The sequence below is a fragment of the Apis cerana genome, linkage group LG13 (assembly GCF_029169275.1).
Source record: "Apis cerana isolate GH-2021 linkage group LG13, AcerK_1.0, whole genome shotgun sequence".
Lineage (NCBI taxonomy): Eukaryota > Metazoa > Arthropoda > Insecta > Hymenoptera > Apidae > Apis > Apis cerana.
This window is the reverse complement of record NC_083864.1, coordinates 1,666,235-1,688,077: the sequence shown is the minus strand read 5'-3', so window position 1 is coordinate 1,688,077 and position 21,843 is coordinate 1,666,235. Positions and strand designations below refer to the sequence as shown.

Sequence of the window (21,843 nt, the reverse complement as noted above, 5' to 3'; positions counted from 1 at the left end):
CATTTTTATTAAATAATTAATTAATCACTATATAAAAATGTATTATTCTATCACTAAACTATTCATTGATTTGTATAAATTATTATTTTAAAAAATTTGTTTGTGAAAATAATATGTTTTTGAGAAAATAATATTATTTTCTTCTAAAGCTCTAATATAATTTTCTTTTTTTTTTTTAATACACAAAATAATCATTAAATTAGAAAAAACATTGTTTAAAGAAAAGTCATTTTAAATTTAATGAAATTAAAATGATATCTTTTTAAGATTAAGGACAAAATAAAAGAAATAGTTAAAAATATAATATAAATAAAATTTATTGGAACGTATTAAAATAAATTTTATCATTATTTGTTATTCGATGCTACAATTTATAACATGAATACATATAATAGATATAATGGATAATGGATTATATGATGGATAATACATAATACCGGAATTATAATATTATGTTTCACAAAAATTTTTCATATACATAATTATGTAGATAAAATTTTATATTAATTTTATAAATTAAATTCAAATATTAACCAATTGTGATAATAAAATTTACGATTAGATAATTTAAATAATTTTCTTCGAATAATTTAAAATCGAATATCTTAAAACTTTTTAGATATTTACGTTATAGATTATCTATATTTCACGTAGATAAATTATACATTCTTTTAACTATTAATTAAAACAAATTTTAATATCAAAAGTTTAATAGAGTGTTAAATTGAATATAGTATAGAGTAGAATCTCAGATTACAAATTAAACTGGAATTCGATTATTCACAATTTCAATTTTAATTTGATTTTCTAATTAAAAAGGTAAAAAATTAAAAAGTTCATATTCATAAGAAAAATTAAAAAACTCAAAAATTAAAAAAATTATGGAAATTTGTTTTTACATAAGTATAAATCATTGATAATAATGTTTTGTTTGAAATTATTTAAGAGAGAACATTATTTGAAATTAATTTCAAAATGTTTTGAATTTGTTAATTTTTAAATATAACTTTGATTAATGATTTATATAAATATAATAAAATTTTAAATTATAATTATACAATCTTTTTTAAAATAAAATATGCCAGAAATGATAAAGTAGTTTTGAGTTTGATTTATATTTGCATATAAAGTATCATCATATCATTTTTTGAATTTCCAATTTTATTTATTAATATAAATATTAAAAAAAATTCTAATGTTCAATAAAAAAATATCAATAAAAATTAGTTTACAAAAAACACATTCAAAATCGAACTAAAGAATTATTTTAAATAATTCATTTATTTAATATTATCATTTATATAAAATATAAAATATATAAAATATAAAATATAAAATCACATGAGTAAAAGATTATTAGTTTTTTTATTAAATAAAAAATACTAACTATAATAAATTTTAATAATTCTCTAATTTTAATAAATATAAGTTCTTAAAATAAATTAATTTTTATTTTCATTATGTTATTATAAGATAATAATTTATTTTATTCTAAAGTTTAGTCTTGAATAAATTCTTCAAGTAATTTAACTCAAAAATAAAAAAAAAACATATTATTAATAAATATATAATTAAAATTAAATTGTATTACTAAATTAAATTTAAACTAAAGTTATTAAATTGATATTACTGATTAATTATAAAATTAAATTTAAATTAATTATTAATTTAATTCAATATTTTTCAATATCCATCAATCTTGTATACTTCTATCATTATATCAATATTTTATCAAGATTTTTATATTTTGAAATATATATATAATTCTCGAAAATAATTGTTATTCAATAGAACATTCGCAGATTATATTGAATCTTCGAATTATATTTTATATATAGTTCATGCGAAATTGTCTACTTTACCAATGGGATAATAATATAGGTTGTTACTATAAAGCGGTAATAAGACAATAACAGCTCACGCTATATTCACCTGTTGAAACCTCAGTTTCTCTGCATAAATTCTTCTTTAATTTAATAATTTGAATCAGTATTATAAATTATGCAATAATGACAAAATCAAGATACGGAATACTAAAATTTGAATAAAAATTACAAATAGATAATAGTTACAAAAAAATATTCTATGATATAATATAATAATAATATAATATAGATTTAAACAATATTTCATAATTGATCACAATTTTATTATCAATATGTTAATTTATATATAGAATTATATATAGAATTTCAATTATAAAAATTTCGCTATAATATTAATATTGCAATTATTTGTCAATACTTAATATTTACAATATATATTTGAAAATTTTATTTTCTTATTTTAAACTGAAATGCCAATATTAAACTTTTTTTAAAGTGTCATATAGAATAAAGCAAAACACTTTATTCTTTTTTAAAATTATTTGATTTTATATTATTTAAATAAAGATAAATATCAAATAAAGAAATATATTTATCAAATAATATTTTGTGAAATAAAGCATTTTGAATATAGAATTAATATATTCGTGAAATAAATTTGAAAATTACTTCTATAGATCAAAATAAATTTAAAAATTATATTTGTATATTTATTAAATATTATTAAATATTTAATTATATTTACAATACAAAAATCGGTTGAAGCTTATTTATTTAAAATGAGACAAGAATAAAGTACGACAGTTGAATAGTAAAGACAGAAATCTCATTTTTCTTCTGTCTCGTTTCATTAAATGTAAAATTCTATTCTATTTATAAGAATTCTATTGTTAATTTTATTGCTAATAAAGAAATCTTAATCAACACTTTTATATAGCAACTTTAATGTTTGTTTTGGCTTCTAGAATCTTCTAAAAGTCCCATAAATATATTTATATATTATCTATATATTATACCTATAATTATATATATATATTATTTTTTGTACTATTTTATTCAAAATTTAAAAACGATCTTATTTATAAATACAATAAAATGTTATATTATTCATATTTGTTTTAATAAATTTTATTATATTATATTTGTTTTATTATATTTTATTATTATACTTTTATATTTTACTTTTTATTGATATAGGTATTTTTAAGCATCTACATCTCAGATTGGTAAGTAGACTGTAATTATTAAATATGATTCGACGATTTTTATAATGTCGAAATTTTTGCATCATGATAATGCATCAGCCTATATTTCCTTAAGCAACTTAATAATTTGCAACTTAGTTAAAAATTTAATAATTTAATAACAATTTATTCTATAAATATTATTATTAACTAGCCTGATCATATGTGCAAATTTCTTCCTATTTTCTAAATCGAAAAAATCTCTTCAAATTGAGATTATAAAACAAAATTCGCCAATTGAGTTAAACATCAAAAATAAATTTCAAGAATATTTTAAAAAATTTTTAGCATAATTGAAAAATAAAATATTATAATAAATAATTGAAAAATTATTATTATAAATATTATTATTATTATTGTTATTATAAAGCACAGGAATTATTTATAAGATATCTCATACTTAATGTCATAGATTTCATTCATTTCTTTGTAAAAAAATCAATTGTATGTTAAGTATATTGCATATATATATATGTAGTTTCCATTATTATTAACATATTATATATTATAATATAGCAAAAGATTGTTCTCTGTTGTAACTTTCCCATGTTTTAATTGCGAATACTAGAAAGAGATTAAGGTATTTAATAATATCAGATTTGATCGAATTTGTCTTAGTTGATAACATAAGTGATTTGATTATTCTTTACTTATTGTATAAGATTTGAATATTTTGTGTAATTTTATGAATAATATTTAATAAATATAAAAAGGGAAATGCTTTATATAATTTTATATTCATTAATTCTTTAATATAAAAAATTAATAATTTATTAAAAAATTAAAATTTATTATCTAAATATTAAGGAGAAGTCAATAATTATATAATAATACAATTAATATTATAATAATTTTTTATAATAATGAGTATAATGAATAATATTAAATATTTATTTAAATTTTGTGGAATTTTATTGCATCGATAACACTAATCTAAAACCGGAAATAGATTGACAAGAGTAATCGAATATAATGTACTAAATAAATAGGATAAATTAAATATATAGAATAAATAAAAAATAGATGATAAATCAAGTCAAATTAAAATTCAAAGGAAGAAATATAAATATAGAAATAAAAAAATATATGTGTAAAAATAAGAAATAAAAAGTAAAATTATTAATCCTAAACTAATCATAATATGCAATTTGATAATTTATACATGTTTGAATTCTATGATTTTTATATTATTCAAATCACAAATAAATGTATTATTAAAAAATTTAGAATTATGAATTTAAAAATATATATAAATAAAAATATTTATTGAAATTCCATATGCGTATTGAATAAAATAAATAATATGTATTTCGTGTATCACATTCAAAAAATTATATTTCACCTTTTTCGTAATATTAATTCAATATTAAAATTTTCTATTTTTATTTATTACATTTTATTTTATAATTTATATTTCATTTTAGAATTATTAAATTTTGTAAATTAAGAATTATATCTAAAATATTTTACAATTATCTTACAAAATAAAAACTACAATAAAATAATAATTTTATTTTAGAAAGTAATATAAAATATAATGACAATATCTAAAAATTTTCTTCATTTAATGCAATATCTAATACAAGTGATTTACAATTAATTATTATACATAGGTATTCTAATATATAGGATAAAAGAAAATAATAAAATAATCATAAAATATTAATATATTTGTGATATATTAATGTGTATATAATATATATAAAATTTCTTTAGAAATTGATTTTAGAAATTAAAACAAATAACTTCAAAAGTTGATATATAAAATATCAGTTAAGATTTATTTCTTAAATTATAAACAAAATAAATTTATATTAAAAAAAACGAGACAAACTAAGGTAGCAATATAATAAAAATAAAACTGTTTCATTTTTCATTTTTCCTCATTTCATTTAATGTAAATTTATAAACTTATGAATTTATAATATAATATAATAAACGAATTTAAATATAATCATATATCATTTTTTGTGTTTGGTTCGATCTTCAAAAATATATATTAATATCTTGTATATTGTAATATATTAATATCAACTTCTATTTTATTTTATTTAAATTAAAATAATTATTTACTATAAATATTTAAAATATATTCTATTAAAAATATATTATATTAAATAAATATTATATTAAAAATAATTTATCTTTTTATTTTAATTAATTTATTTTTTATTTTTATTGTGTATTTTATTTTATACTTTTTTTTGTTTATCTTTTTTATAATAAAAATTCAATTTCTTATTTAAGCCTAAATTTTATTAAATGTTATATATATATATTGCAATTCAACAATAGTTATAATATTTAAAGAATCGTAACATTAAATTAATATAATTCCAAAATAATTAATATTAATTCATTATATTAAGATGCCATTAATTATGATATGATTCTCACTTTAAATTGATCATTATATTCATTTATATTATTATTACCATTATCTCTTATCGTTAAAATTTAAATATAATAATTCAGAATGCGAAAAGTCGATGTTCTAAAAGCAATTGGGTAACAATGTGAAGGGTTAAATTTACTATGGGCGAATCACTCTCAAATATCTTGTACGGCTTCCTCGCTTGAAAGAGAGAAAAAGAGAGATTAAAGGCGCGAGATTCTCGAGGGCATTCTCGTCAGCGGTCATCGTTGGAGCGCAAACAGACGGAGACCCGGGAGGGCCGACAGACTGACGCCAGGAACCTCGTGGTGCGAGACGTTCGAGACGCCTGCATCGCTTACACTCTCTATCCTACCATGTTAAACTTGATTAACACGGTTTTGTCCTCTTCATATAGAATATCGCAACAGATGCCACTCTTGTATTGACAGGATTAAAGTGATAAATTGTGAACTTGATCGATATATTTGAATCAAATAAATTGTCAGTGATTCAAAAATATTTATAACAATATGTTGCATAAATATATATCAATTATTGTTCTTTATTTATATTAATGTTATTGAATTGTTTCTTTGATATTTAGCGAATTTTTAGAAAACTAATTTAAAATTACATTTTTTAGAAAAGAAATTTTTTTAAAAATTTTAATTTCTTAAAGATTTAGAAATTGTCTAGAAAAAATTAAAGAAAAAAGCTTAAGTGATTATAACTAAATATTAATAGGTATTAATATTATGGTATAAAAATGGTAATTAATAGGTATTTGATTTTTAAGAAAATATGTTTAATATTATCTAAATCTGTAATAATATATTTATAACTTTTTATTTCAATAGATGACACGATAAAAATTAAGAGTTATAGATACTTATAAACAGAATATCTTTACATATCTTTATATACTATTTAAATTTTTTAAGTTTAATTTATTTAAATTTTTTATTAATTTTATTTCTTTTCTTTTATTCACAAATTTATACATTATATTATATATTATATATATATATATATATATATATATATATATATATATATATTTTCAAGGTATATATGTTTTACTAATAATAGACATCTAATAAATAGTATAAATTTTCAAATATAATTCATTTTAATTTACATTTTAATTTAGATTTTAATAATTTAATAATATTTTAATTTATATATCTTAAAATGAAATATATTCATTAAATTATTTATACTATCTACTACAAATATAAATTTGTACTTAATATACTATAATTATTGATTTTAAGAATATTATGATTTTAACATTTCTGTAAAATTCTAATATTTATATAAAAATTAATTAATTTAAATTTATAAAAACTTTATAATTTAATAATAATTATCATTTTTAATTATCGTTCATTATATATATCATATTATTAAAAATAATCTTTATTTTTTTGTTGAATTAAAAATTATAAATTCTTATTAATTTTTTTTTATAATTTTTTATATATTATATGTGAAATTTAAATTTTTAAGTTTAATTTGTCAATAAGTTTAAAAAATCTGTTTAAATTTATGCATATAATATAATATATATAATATATAATATATATTATATATTATATTATATTATATTATAATATAAAAATAAATCGTTATTTTTCAAAATGAAAATTTTCATGATAATATACAATATATACAGTATATTGCAAATTATATACATATTATAATTATATACAGTATTATAAATTAATCATTACTTGATCTATAATTACATTTATTAAAATTACATAATATATTATATACAAATTATTTTTGCAAATAACCATCACAATAATCATCACTAGTTTTCTCTGGACTTGACCAGATGATAATAGAATCCGATAAGATTATCGATCGAGGACACACAGACGGGACTGGTTGAACGAGGTAAGCAAGGACGTTTGGCTTCGAATTTCACCGCGACAGTTCGAGAAGAAAAAAGGAGGTTGCGAGAAAGAAGGATCAGGGTCATATCATGTTTACATACCTCGTGTATGTAACTATGTAACATACTCAATCGAATTCTACGTAAACATGACAAGTTTATTACTTTCTTTTATATCTAATATTTAATTTCCATAATTGATACAATTTAATATGCATGCCATTTAATCGATCTCTATTTAAAAAGTTTACAATTATTTTATTTCTTTCATTTTAATTAATTTAATGATATCATTTATTATTTCAATGGTTAATTGTTATAATATTATATATATATATAAATATATATAATATATATAATATAAATATTATAAATATTATATATATAATATATTATATATTTGATGAAATTTTATGTATTGAAAATTATGTATAAATAGAACAAATAGTTTTTGATTGTCATATTCATTATTCTAATTGAACAAATTGTATTTATTGTATTTCATAAATAAAAAATTCAATAAAAGATTTATTTTATTCATCGTAAAGTAAAAAAAATTTGCATATATATAATTATCTACTTGATATAATTAATAATATTATTATTAATAAACAAAATAACAAAACTTGACAAAAATTAAAAAAAAAATTGAATGATTTATTATTTTAAAATTTTTGTAACTTAAAAATCTATTTAAACCATATTAATTTATTTAAACTTTATTTAATTAAAATTTTTTTTTCTTTTACATAAATAATTATTAAAAGTTTTAATATAATAATAAAAAATTTAAATTTATTATAGTTATATAATTTTTTTCAAATTACAATGTTCTTGTATAAAATAATTATTATTTATTTATTCTTTTAATTTTCCTTTTTTTCTTCATAAAAGTAAAAGAATTTATTAAAAGTACATAAATTAAATTTTGGTTTGATTTATTACATTATATTAATTCAATTTATCAATATTTTATTAATAAATTTCATCAATTTGCTTCTTTTAATTAGAATTCAAATTTATAAGAAAAAATTTATAATTTAACCACAAAATTTTTTACAAAAATTTGAATCTGGATATTTCGAATATTCATAATCCTATTATAATCTTTTCTTAAACTTTTATTATAATCTTTTCTTAAATTTATTAAAAGTACTTATTATAATAAATACTCTGAATACTTAAACAGTAAAAGTTTTAATTATTAAATAACAATTTTTATTTTTTGATAAAATGAAACTAGTCATTATAAATTTTTCATGTTTTTAATTTTAATCTAAAAAAAAAAAGAATTAGCATAGAAAAGAATAATTAACTTTTAAAACTTAGGCATTGTTTCGCTCTATATATTTTATTATTATTATATCAATAAATAATTTATTGATTAATATGTAGTAAGTAATTAATTGTAAGATTTAAATTATGAGATGACGAAATTTTAGCATGAAATTTGATCTTGAGAATAAAGTTAAAACGAATATTTCATGTTTGATGAAGATCTTGAAATTGGAGGTAAGCTCAGTAAGATCAGAAATCGGGGATTCCATGGAGATCGGGGTCGAGGAGGGGCCAAGTTGATTCTTAAATCATCGGACCAGGGTCGTACTTGTCGTTTTCAAGCAACAAGCTGCCTCGAGATTCCAGTCTTTCTTTCCCTTTTTATCTCCTCTTTCATTACTTTATCCCACTCGTTGTCGAGCAGCTGTATATACCGTTGACAAGAGTCAGAAATAGCCCTGAACGACTTGGTCCAACCGATAGATTCTTCTTCAAAAAATAGCCAGTAATATACCATCACAAAGAGAAAGAGAAAGGATTATTTAAAAATTTATAATATTATATTGCATTACCTAAAAATTAAAATATTACTATATGATATTTTTGTGATATTAATTTTACAATAGATAATGATTAAATTCTCAGATTATTTTTTTAAAATTAAATAAACTTAAAATTTGTTGATTGTAAAATGATAAATTAATTTTGAGCTAAAAATTATTGATAGAAAATAAAAAAAATTATTCAATTTTTTTCAAATTATTTATTTATTTCAATTTTATTTATTAGAATGAAATCGATTTACATATATCAATGTAAAGTTCTATTATTTGAACGAGAAATTGTAGGCAACTTCAATAGAATCAAATGAACTTCTTAAACTAGTTATATAAACTGGTTATCTTCTGACAAGTTAACGAAGTTCACTGTTTTCAATAATAAGTAAATGGATGAAGAAAAAGTTATGTTGTATAGAATCATTTTATTAGAGTTTTCTAATCAATTATTATACTTCCTATTAATGGAATGATCGATTATCAGAACGTCAATTAAAGGAAAATTCGATTATCAGAACTTCGATCAACAGAAGATTCGATTATTTGAACTTATTGTTATCTAATTATCTATCTATTTAATTATAATATATTTTATTTAAGAAATAAAAGAAATAAAAGCTTGTTTTAAGAATTATATCTTAAGAATTATATCATTTACATCTTAATTATATCATTTTGACTATGCTTCTTTCTTTTAATCATTATTCATCATTTTATATTTTTGGATTATTAAAATTTACATTTTTATTGGCGATATTTGTATTTTTTACACATATCATAATAAAATAAAAATTAATAAAATAAGAGCGTGTTATCTTATCGCTACAAATGAAATATGAAATTATTAATAGATTAGAATATAGTGGAATTATAATTAATCAACACCAACGCTACTGTTTTTAGTAAGAAGTAATCTGCTTCCCTCTACAATTTCCTTTTACGTCATAACTTGTTCCTGTCTTCTCTTCATTCTCTACCGTGCAATACATCCTTATACATATATATATATATATACATATTATATATATAACTATATAATATTGTTATATTATTCTCGTTTCTGCTTATATAATAGCAATTATATAACAAAAACTCTCTCTTAAGGGAATGACGTCATATTATTCCATCTTTTATTTTACATCTATAACATATGATTACTCCCATTTTCTTATGTATTTAATAATATGAAACTCTATTTGTCTGTAATTCATGATGTCATAAATTTATTAACTATATATTCACTTTTGAAGGAAATTTTGCGGAAAATTTCTGAAATAAAAATCTGGTTGGACAAGATTTGATTGAAGAGAAATGCCTATTTTCAAATGTATTTCTTGATTTTTATCATATTATTTATCAACATACATATTGATTTGATTGAATGATTGTAAATTATACATTAGAATATTTTAATATTACAATAATAAGATCTACTGAACGAAATGCATCTCAATTTCATGTAATTTCATAAATAAAAATAATTATATCTTATTTATATAATTAAAATCTTTAGAATCTTTAGAATCTTTATTATTATAGAACTTTATTTTCTTATTATACATTTTATTCACGATTTTGAATATTTAAGAAAATTCTTCGATTATTAAATAACCAGAAGAAATACGTGATTTTCAAGAAAATTGAAACAAGAGATCCAAAAGATTGATTGAAGTTTTCTGTGAATAAATAAGTAAATAATAAATAATATTACTAATATGAATTCTATGGAATGTTCAAGATTAATTGAAGTTGAAATATTTTAAATCTATCTCAATTTATGAAAAAATAATTTTTTAATTCATTACATTAATGTTGATTGTCTGCTATTGTAATATTGATTATCTGCTATATTTATATTAACACATTTATATTTAAAATTTTTGTAATATACTTACATAAAAATATATGTATAGAGGATTTTTTATATAAAATCGAAAATTTTATAACTTCATCCAGAATTCAATAGTATAATAAATTTAATAAAAATTTTTTGCAAATAAATCGGAAATTAAAGTTCAAATTAATCATTGTTATATGTAAAGGAAAAGATTGTTCAAAATAAACCTTCTTATAAAATATCGATGAATTAGTTAACAGATTGAAAGATATAAAAAATGATAATATCTATTTTTATTATTAATTTATTGGTAGTACATTATGGACAAAATCAAATATCTTAATATTTTAATTATTAACATTAATATTAATAGTTGATTTAATATTTCAAATATTTTTAGAAGATTTAAAGAAAAAAAATTTTAATATTGAAGAATTAAATTATATTATTGATATTTTATAAAATATATAGAAGATATTTGAATATATTTTTTTTCTCTCTTAATTTTCTTTCAAAAAATGAATAGAAAGAAACAATAAATAGGCAACTTTAGAACGTCCTTGCTTGTAATGCAATACAACTGAAAATGTCGAAAGGCTGTCCTCACGTGTGAATGAATTGTCTTTGAAGTCGTAACCGCGACTTCACCATGAATTCTCTTATACAAGTGTTTCGCTCGTAGCAAAACATGCACGCGTGAGCGTTGCCACGAAGGCAAAGAGGCGTGCCCACGCGTTTCGCTTCAAAAATCCTGCACTCGCCAATTATTTATTCATCCTTATACATCCCAGCACAAAGATCTCTCAAATTTCATATGATACACATATGATGTATATATCGGTAACACGATGTAAATGTATCGTTTCATATGTCCTATTTCGAAATATTGCCTCCTTCGAAACTTTTTCGATATTTTTCACATAATAAAATATAAGTAGAAAACCTATCATTAGTAAAGAGATATTAGATGAAAAGTTTAAATAAAGGAATTTCTGAAATATTCATTTTTCTTCATAATTTCTGTATTTCACAAAAGATAAAACAAAAATTGAAAAAGTTTGATTTTTTAAATCATGTTTATATTATATGTATAATATTATAATATATTATATATATTTTATATATATATATATAGAATTATATTTACATATTAAATAATAATTTATAATGTTAATTGTTAATTAATTAATTATTAATTATTTAAATAATTAAATAATAAATTATAAGTTTTAAATATATTAAATGATAAATTAAATTATTTTATATATATATGTATATATGTATATATATATATATATATATATATATATATATATATATTTACTCTATTTAAAAGAAATTCTATATTGTAAACTAATATAAGTATAAATGTCCATAAAAAGATTTTTGAATTTATTTTTATAAGAAAAAAATATTATGTTATTTCTGAAATTATATTCTTGATATTCTAGTAAAAAAGTAATAAATCAATAATTGTATATTTTATTATTTATTTCAAATAAAAATTAATCATTTTTTTCATATTTAAATCAAGAACAATTCGAAAAATTCGCCAAAAATTGAAATAAAGATTTTTATCGATAATTATTTTTTAATTTTTTTGAATGTTAAGAAAATTTTATTTTCTAAATAAAATTTATTATTATGTTATAAATATTATTTTATAAATAGTTTTTTTTTAATTTTTTTGCAAATAAATTTATTTTTCTTTTACTATAATTGCAGAGGATAAATTATATTATAAATTTCCAAGATTAAAAATATGTAAATGGAGAAAATATTTGATAATATCATTTTTATTGATTTTCTTTTTTTTTTGTTATATAACTAAAAGAAAATATGTTATGAATGTATGAAAATTAAAAAGATGAAAATTAAAAGTTGAAAAATAAATTTTAAAATATAAACATAATTAAATAGGAACAAAGTGTAATAATTTCACAAATTCAATTTTGAAATTGCTTTCTTATAAAAATATGATTAAATTGTCAATTTTTAAATTACTAAATTTTTTCTTCTGATCTCTAATTATAATATTTTTTTTTCAAAAAAAAATTTAATGAAAAATTAGAATAAGTTTATCTTTTATAAAAATAAAATAATAATATAGAATAAAATAATATAGAAAAGGATATGTATGTAATTCTCATTTGACTAGGGAAAGATATAAAAATTTTTTTAATTAAACATTAATTGACATCTAATCTTAATGTTTAGAAACATAAAGTCTTTCATTAATACTTAAATTTTAATTTAAACTTATTCAAAATTTTCATCAGTTTTCAAAGCTTTTATCATTTATATTAAATTTCTATTAATTATATATTAAATTCTGTTTTTATTATATCTAAATTATCATATAATTATTATCATATATTAATTTTTTTCTTTAATTATATATTATTATCATATATTAATTTTTCTTTTTTAATTATATAAATATTAGAAAAGAAATAAAAAATGTTATTATTTATTATGCATAAAATATTACCGTATTAAAATAAATGAATAAAACTGTAACAAAAATTTATATAATACTTTTATATTATGCAATAATATATATTTACAGTATAAATATATATATATATATGTATATATATATATATATATATATATATATATATATATATATGTATATATTTTTGATTAATTAAAAGATATAATCAAAATACATCATTTGGTTAATGTAATAAAACATTTGAAATGTTTAAACATTAGAATTTTTTTAAAATCTTTCAATATTCAATGTAATACTTTTAGTATGTACAAAATATCATTTGTTCATATTTTAAATATGATTGATATTAGTATCGTTAATATCATTGTCAATAAATTAAATTCATAAAAATAATTAAAAACATCTTATTATATCTTTTTAATTATTTCTGTGAACACATTAAAATTAAATTATTATGCAAGGTATAAAAAAAAATTCAAGGGCTCATAATATTTATCAAAAGAAATAAAAAATATTTAATCAAGATTATACGATCAATCCTTTTGATCGAAAAATCGATTTTTATTAACGAATATTCGATATCGAATTTCTTAGCAGTATATTGAATGTAAAAAAGAATTATTCAGAAATTACGTTATTCAAGCTTGTCAACATAATTATTATTAATTTACTAATATTACTAATATTAATTAATATTAAGAGACCACTTTATACATGCAAATGAAATGTAAATTTTCAGTATTTATTTAGTATTGAATGTGGAAAGTGTTATTCTCGAATCTCCAATCAATTCACGTCTGCTTATTATTAGAACGTGAAAATAGCAGATATGCATTTTATGTATGGCCTTGCTAATGGTTTTTACTTTGTTCGCGTCTATAATCTCTTAGTTAATATTAATAGTAATTGTGTTGAAAACCTTGAGTTGTTTGATGTTTTTCTGAGTCAATTTCGCTGTTTACATTTAATATGTTACAATGTTCATTAATGATTTTCGATCAATTATAAAAAAAAATGAATTCAAACTTGTTTTTTTCGATAAAATATTTATTGCTTTAATAATAATATATAAATATTATCTATCTTATAAATATATAATTAATTTGATATAATAAAATAATATTAAGAATTAAATAAAATCACAATTATTTTTTCGTATTATAGAAATATGCGAACACTTAATAAATTTATGTTGAAATAAAAACAGCAATTTATCATAAAAATTAAATATTAAGTTTAATATTTTCTTGTTTCTAATATATATTAAGTAATTTAAAATGTAAAAAATTATTTTTAGTACTTACCTAATATTATTAAGAATTTATTATTAAGAAATATTATTAAAAGATAGTTATAGTATATAGTATATAATATATAGTATATAGTATATAGTATATAGTATATCTCAAATCTTCTGATACTTCATTGTAACCTTATACAAAATGATTAATTTCTGCTATAAATTTACTTATATTATTTTAATTCTTGCTTAAAATATGAAAAAAAACAAATAATATAGTGAAAAATAATGAAATTATTATATATATATAATTTACTATCAGTATAGTAAATTTGAAATAATATTTAACTTAAAATATTTTTTAAAATGATGGTTTCTTTAATAATATAATATGATCGATAATTACTGTTTTTTATTTAATAAATTTTTAAATTTTCTTTTTTATAAAGAATAATGAATTATATTCATTAATAAAATTAGAATAATCAATTTAAAAAAAAAAATATTTCGATTAATTTTAATTCTCAAAATTTTAATTACATTATAATTCAGTGATCGAAATATAATATAATATATTCTATATATTTATATAAATTCTGTACATAATTGTAGATTATTTTTTTTAAATAAATTATTTAAAATAACTTAAAAATATGAAAATTTCTGTATGTAATGTATAATAATGTTAGTATATATATTTTATGAGTAAAAAAAAGAAAAGATACCATATAAACACAAATTCACAAATTCTTCATTAAAATGTTGTAATAGAGATACAAAATAATAATAGATTTGTTTGTCATTCAATGAAACACATTATTATATAAATATTTACAATTTATTCCATTTCAAAATATTGAATGTTTATATAAATACATGATTGACATTTATGGAAAATTCAATTGATTACATTTCATTTTTGTTATTTACTAATTCCTTCATAATAACTAACTACTTTATATTTGTTGATGATAAAATCGATAAATCAATGAATATTAATAGCTTATATCGATAATATGTAATTATACTAATATCAATGCAAAAATGAATTAATTTGACAATCTTCTGATAAATTATTGTTTTAATATATAATTAGTTAATTGAAATAAAAATAAGTAAAGAAATCAATAATGATTTAAATATTATATAAAAATTAATAGTGATATCAAATAAATAATAATATATATAATAGATAATAGTCATCTATATATGTACATATATATATAATATATATAGTATATATATATATACATATAAAAGTGTGTCAATCAAATTATTATGTACTATATATAAGTTCGTATATGTGTGATATCAATTCTTAAAATGAATTTTTTCAAAAATGAAATTTAATTTCTAAAAATTCAATTTTATACATATTTCAATTTATTATAATAGTGAATCATTTTCTTATCAATAATATATCAGTTTAATAGCTTTAGATTTAAAATTTGAAGATTTAAAATTTTTCATTATTTTATTTGTTTATTCTATTTTTTTTATTATTTTTATTATTTTATAATATAAGTATTCTAGATTTATATATAAATATATTTATATATATTTATATATATTATAATAATATATTATATATGAATTTATTATTATTTATATTATATAATGATATTTTACAAAATATATAATTTTTACTTTTCATCAAAAATATTCATAATATTGATAAACTGTTAAGGATCAAAATACAATGAAAATTGTCTGATTTTGTTATAACAAGATAAGTTTTTTATTGTTCTACAATGTTTTTGAAAAGAGATAATAATGTTTAATAAATATTATATATTTAATAAAATAAAAAATGTAATGCATAAGATAAACAATTAAATTAAAAACTTATCTTATTAATTTAATATAATAAAAATTTGAAATCAGAATCTGATTACATGTGAACGAATTTATTATTTAAATTTTATTAATTTATTTTTGTTGAAGTAAACATATTTAATTTTAAGATTATTTAAGATTATTTAAGATTATTATGTTTATATCTTTTATATTTTCTTTTATATTATTTATTTTCAAAATTTTAATTTATAAATTTAATTATGTTTTCTTATATTTGATAATAACATTTAAATTGAAAATTTTAAAATAGCAGAAATGGGTTGTTAGTAATTTTTAATTTTTCAATGATTTATTTATTACATTTTATTTAAAATATTCGAAAAAATATTATGAAAATTATCTGACAGCGATATTTGTTATGCACTTATGCAAGAGGTCGAGTAGTATTTATGTATACGTGAGAATTCGCTTTGGCGCCGTTCATTTGGCATATATTCAAAATACCAGAATCCTGAGAATAAATGTAAAAATCTGGTATGTACTATTATTGATAAAATAATTTTTTAAAAAATAAATTAAAAATATTTATTTTGTTTGATTAGATAAAATAAATTCATTTTACACAATTGCTTTTTAGTTTGTTTTAATTAATCTCATTTTATGTTACAGTTTATATTAAAAATGATTTCATTCATTATTTTGAATAAAATGCTATATAAATGCAATTTTCTATAAATCTGCAAACAATAATTAAAATCAATCTGAGATTAGTAAAAGATAATTAAAGTATAAATATATAATATAATTCGTAAGTAATCTAGATAATAAATAATAATAAAATATTGAAATTATATAAATTATAGATTATAATTGAATTAATCAATATATCTAATTTAAATAATTATATTTATCAATTAAAAATTTTCAAAATAAATTTTATTAATTTTAATTTATACTTCAATAGAATTATTTAATTTATACTTCAATTCAATTATTTTTATTTTGTATTTTCAAATGTTTAATTATATGAATTAATTTTTATTTGGATTTTTAATTTAAAAAATATGAGTTTGTTATTTATTAATGAATCAGAAATATCAAATAATTTTTTAATAATAATTATATATATATATATATATATATATATATTAAGGTTTTTACGTGATATAAAAAATATAATATATGAAATGTTATATTTACAATATCTTTAGATACTCTATTCTAGAGATCAAAATAAGTAGAAAAGTTAATATATAAAAATGTCGATTTTAAACAATATAAATTTACATCATATGAAACAGAAATAGATGGAAATTCAATGAAGATAGAATTATTTCATTTCATCTTAATTTCACTTCATGCAATGCACTTAAATTACTAATAAATTTAAATAATTCTTTATTTAATTGTTTATTAACTTTTATTAATTTATAAATCAATATTAACTTTTATATTCATTTTAGTCCTTAGAATTAAATTTTCAATAATATTTTATAAATATATTATTGTAATATATTTCTGTTAAAGCTTCATATATATAATTTTTATTATTCAATATTTATAAATTACACATTAAGTTTGTTATTAATTTCGATATTTTATTGATAATAAATATAAAAAACATTTACAAGATTTAAGTAAGATTTACATTTTTTATTTAATAAAATTTTTTTTTTCTATACAAGAAAGAAAAAGAAAAAAATTATAAATTCATTGTAAGAAAACAGAATAAAGATTTTTGGTAAATATGTAGTTACATTTTTATTTGAATAGTTATATTTTTGAATATTTTATCTCTTTTTACAAGAATAAGAATAATGAATTAAATATTTTTAAATATTTAAATTTCTGAAATAAAGAGAATCATTGTATTTCTAATGAAATTGTTTTGTATGCATAAATATTCAGAAGATTTTTAATGTAGAAATCATTTCTTTAAAATATCAATTTGAAACTTGAAATAAATTCTCTTTCATAAAACATAGTATACACATACTATATATTGTATTAGATAAAATTAATATTAATATTAAATATTAATAAAAAAATTAATGTATGTTAAAATTAATGTAATATAAATTAAATGTATGAAACGAATTTTATAAATTTATCTGCAGTTATTACATTGCCTCTAAAGTAAAAATTTTCGATGTTTTATGATTAATAGTGAAATATGGCACTTGACATAATTTTAGACACCTTAAACCAAGCCAAGAATTTAATTAACTGTATGCAGAAGATATAGAATAGTCTCGCCAAATTTTCTTGTTCTATTTGTTGGTTGAATCATCGTGAAACACTGCACAAACAAAATATATTTTAATTTATATTAATCATATTTTTCATATATAAATTAAACAAATCTTGAATTTATTTAACAATATAATTATATAATTAATATAATTTTAAAATATAATTAAATTTACTTATATAAATGTTTCATTTAATTGAAATTAAAATTTTTTAATAAAGTTTTAATATGAAACTATATACATAGAATATAAAAATTAAATATTGATAAAATACTGATAAAGAAATAATAATTAAAACATATTAATATTGAATATTATAATTATATATTAATATTATTATAATTACTAATATATATTATATATAATATATAATAATATTATATAAAATATTATTATTATTAATATTATCTACATATAATTTAAATCAAAATTAGAAAATTATTGATTTTGATTGATCATTAATTATTGACAAATTTATTAAAAAATCATTATAAATAAAATAATTGCAAAATGAAATTATTTCAAAATAATTGTTTAATATTATAATTTTATTTGATACAAAATGATCATTATAATATTTAGCAAATATAAAAAACAATATTTTGTCATTTAATATTCTGCTCAAGATATTTATATTCAGAATATTTTAATATATGCATAAATACATGTGATATTTATAAGTGTATATATATATATATATATATATATATATATATATATATATATATATATATATATATTCAGAAATTTATTTATTTATTATAGTTCGAAACAATGTTTCGTATTATAAATATATTTAAATTACTTATATTAATTTAAAAATTTTTTCTAAGATTTTATGATGTATTATTTATATGATTATAAGCAATTTTTAATTTTTATAATAAATACTCCCTTCTAGCAACATTTGTTATTATTTTTTCTAATATATATTGAATGTTACATTATATAAATATTCATTATATAATTACATTATATAATTCATATATATATTATATAATTCATACAATTATGAATATATTACTGTTATAAAGAATTAATTTAAACAATATATAATATGTAACAAAAGAATACAGAAAAATAAGATGGATTTCTAAAATTATACATATTCAATATAATTAAATGCAATTTATTAATTTTATTACACACATTGAAAAATTTAAAATATACAAGTGATAATTCTATAGCTACATCTCTCTTTTTGTTGAGATTAAAAACAATTAAAATAACAATTTTTCATAACATTATTTAACAAATTATTGTCAGTATAGTTATCATTTGTTAAACAAAATTAAAGTTTGTAAATTTCAAAAAGTATAAAATTTTCTTTCATTTCATTAATTTACTTATGAGAAAAATTATACCATAAGACAATAGAATATATTAAATAGTATAAAATTTTTCTCTATAATTTTTTATATTTCCAATTTTAATTTTAAGATTGGCCTAATTATTAAAATTAAGTTATATTATAATGTAAATTTATTATCTATATTGTATAGAAAATAAACTTCGATTTATATGCTTATATTTGCATACATACTGTATAGTACATGTATGTATATAAAAGCCGGATTAGTAACTTATAGATCGAATAGTTACGATCTTCAACTATCGTAAAATATTTTCTTAGGAATCGCTGCCGTTACTACTAGTTGCAATTATTTTTATAGATTTTTACTATTATTAATTCTATTTTTTTTATTAAAAATTCTTATCTAAGATTTTTTTATCAAAATATTTTATATTTGAAATTCTATATATCTTTTATCTTTTATTAATTGTAAATTAAATAACTTATTAAAGAACTATATCAAATTTATAGAAGATCAAAATTTTTCGCAATAACTTTACACAAACAATTAAAAGAATTTTTTCAATTCTATTGTTTATAAAAATAATGTGTGAAAAACTCTTTTTTTCAAAAAAAAAAGATTTTTGATAACAAATAACAAAAAAAAAACAAATAAAAAAAAATAGATAAATATAATAATAATAATAAAATAATAATTTATTTATTTATTATAATATAATGCATTTTTTTAGATAAATATTCTTTTATGTAATAAATATTTATTTTCAAAAATTATTTAATTGTTTCAATATATCAACAAATTTATTAAATTAGTTTATCGATTATCCGATATATTACTTATTCAAATGAATTTTTACAATTTTTACATTAAAATTTGAATAATCAATGATCTACCATAATTTATTTTTCCTAACAAGAATGGCAAGAAAAAAGTGTTAAAATTTCAGATTTTTTAAAATCATTTAAAAATGTTAGATAGAATTATTATATAGCTATGCAATAATATTAATAATTGTAATAATGATTTTTTTAAATAAAAGATAATGAAAATTTATCTATATATTTCAAAATGGAAAGATGTTATTATTTATAAAAAATAAAATATTGATTGAAAACAAATTAAATAACATCAATATAAAAACAATTTTGAATAATAATATTTATTTATTTAAGAAATGAAATATCTCTATATAATAAATTTCCTTAATATACGATAACATTATAAATTTTCTTAATATACGATAACATTATATTTTTTTATTAATTTAAAATAACAATTTGTTTTTATATTATTTATTATTTGAAATTTATTTCACTTTATAAATATATAATAATATCATAATTATATATTTATGTATGGATTTAAAATGTTTAATCAAAATAAATTTTAAATTAAACATATTATTTATCATAGATATAATTATTAATTATTTTATTATTTTTAATAATTATATTTATACAATAAATATTATTTTTTTATCTATACTAAATATTTATATATAAATATTTTAAAATTTGTATTTACATATCATTACATAAAATAATTGACATTAATATTTATTTAAATTCATTTAGTAAAAAAAAATATAAACAATTTAATATAAAAGATATTTTTGTATTTTTTCTTTATACTTCTTTATTAATTTTCTTAATAATAATTACAAAAATAATATTTGATATAATTCATACAAATTTAAACATATAAAATAGTATTTCAAATAAATGTTTTTAACCTATCTTAAAAAATCATTAATTATCATTA

General features: G+C 16.5%; 1 protein-coding gene across 3 annotated transcripts in view; it reads right to left on the bottom strand.

The window, feature by feature from the left end:
- The window catches only part of LOC114577416 (uncharacterized), a 285,863-nt gene that overhangs the window by 82,249 nt on the left and 181,771 nt on the right, over nucleotides 1-21,843 (bottom strand). The gene's annotated exons all lie outside the window — the stretch shown is intronic.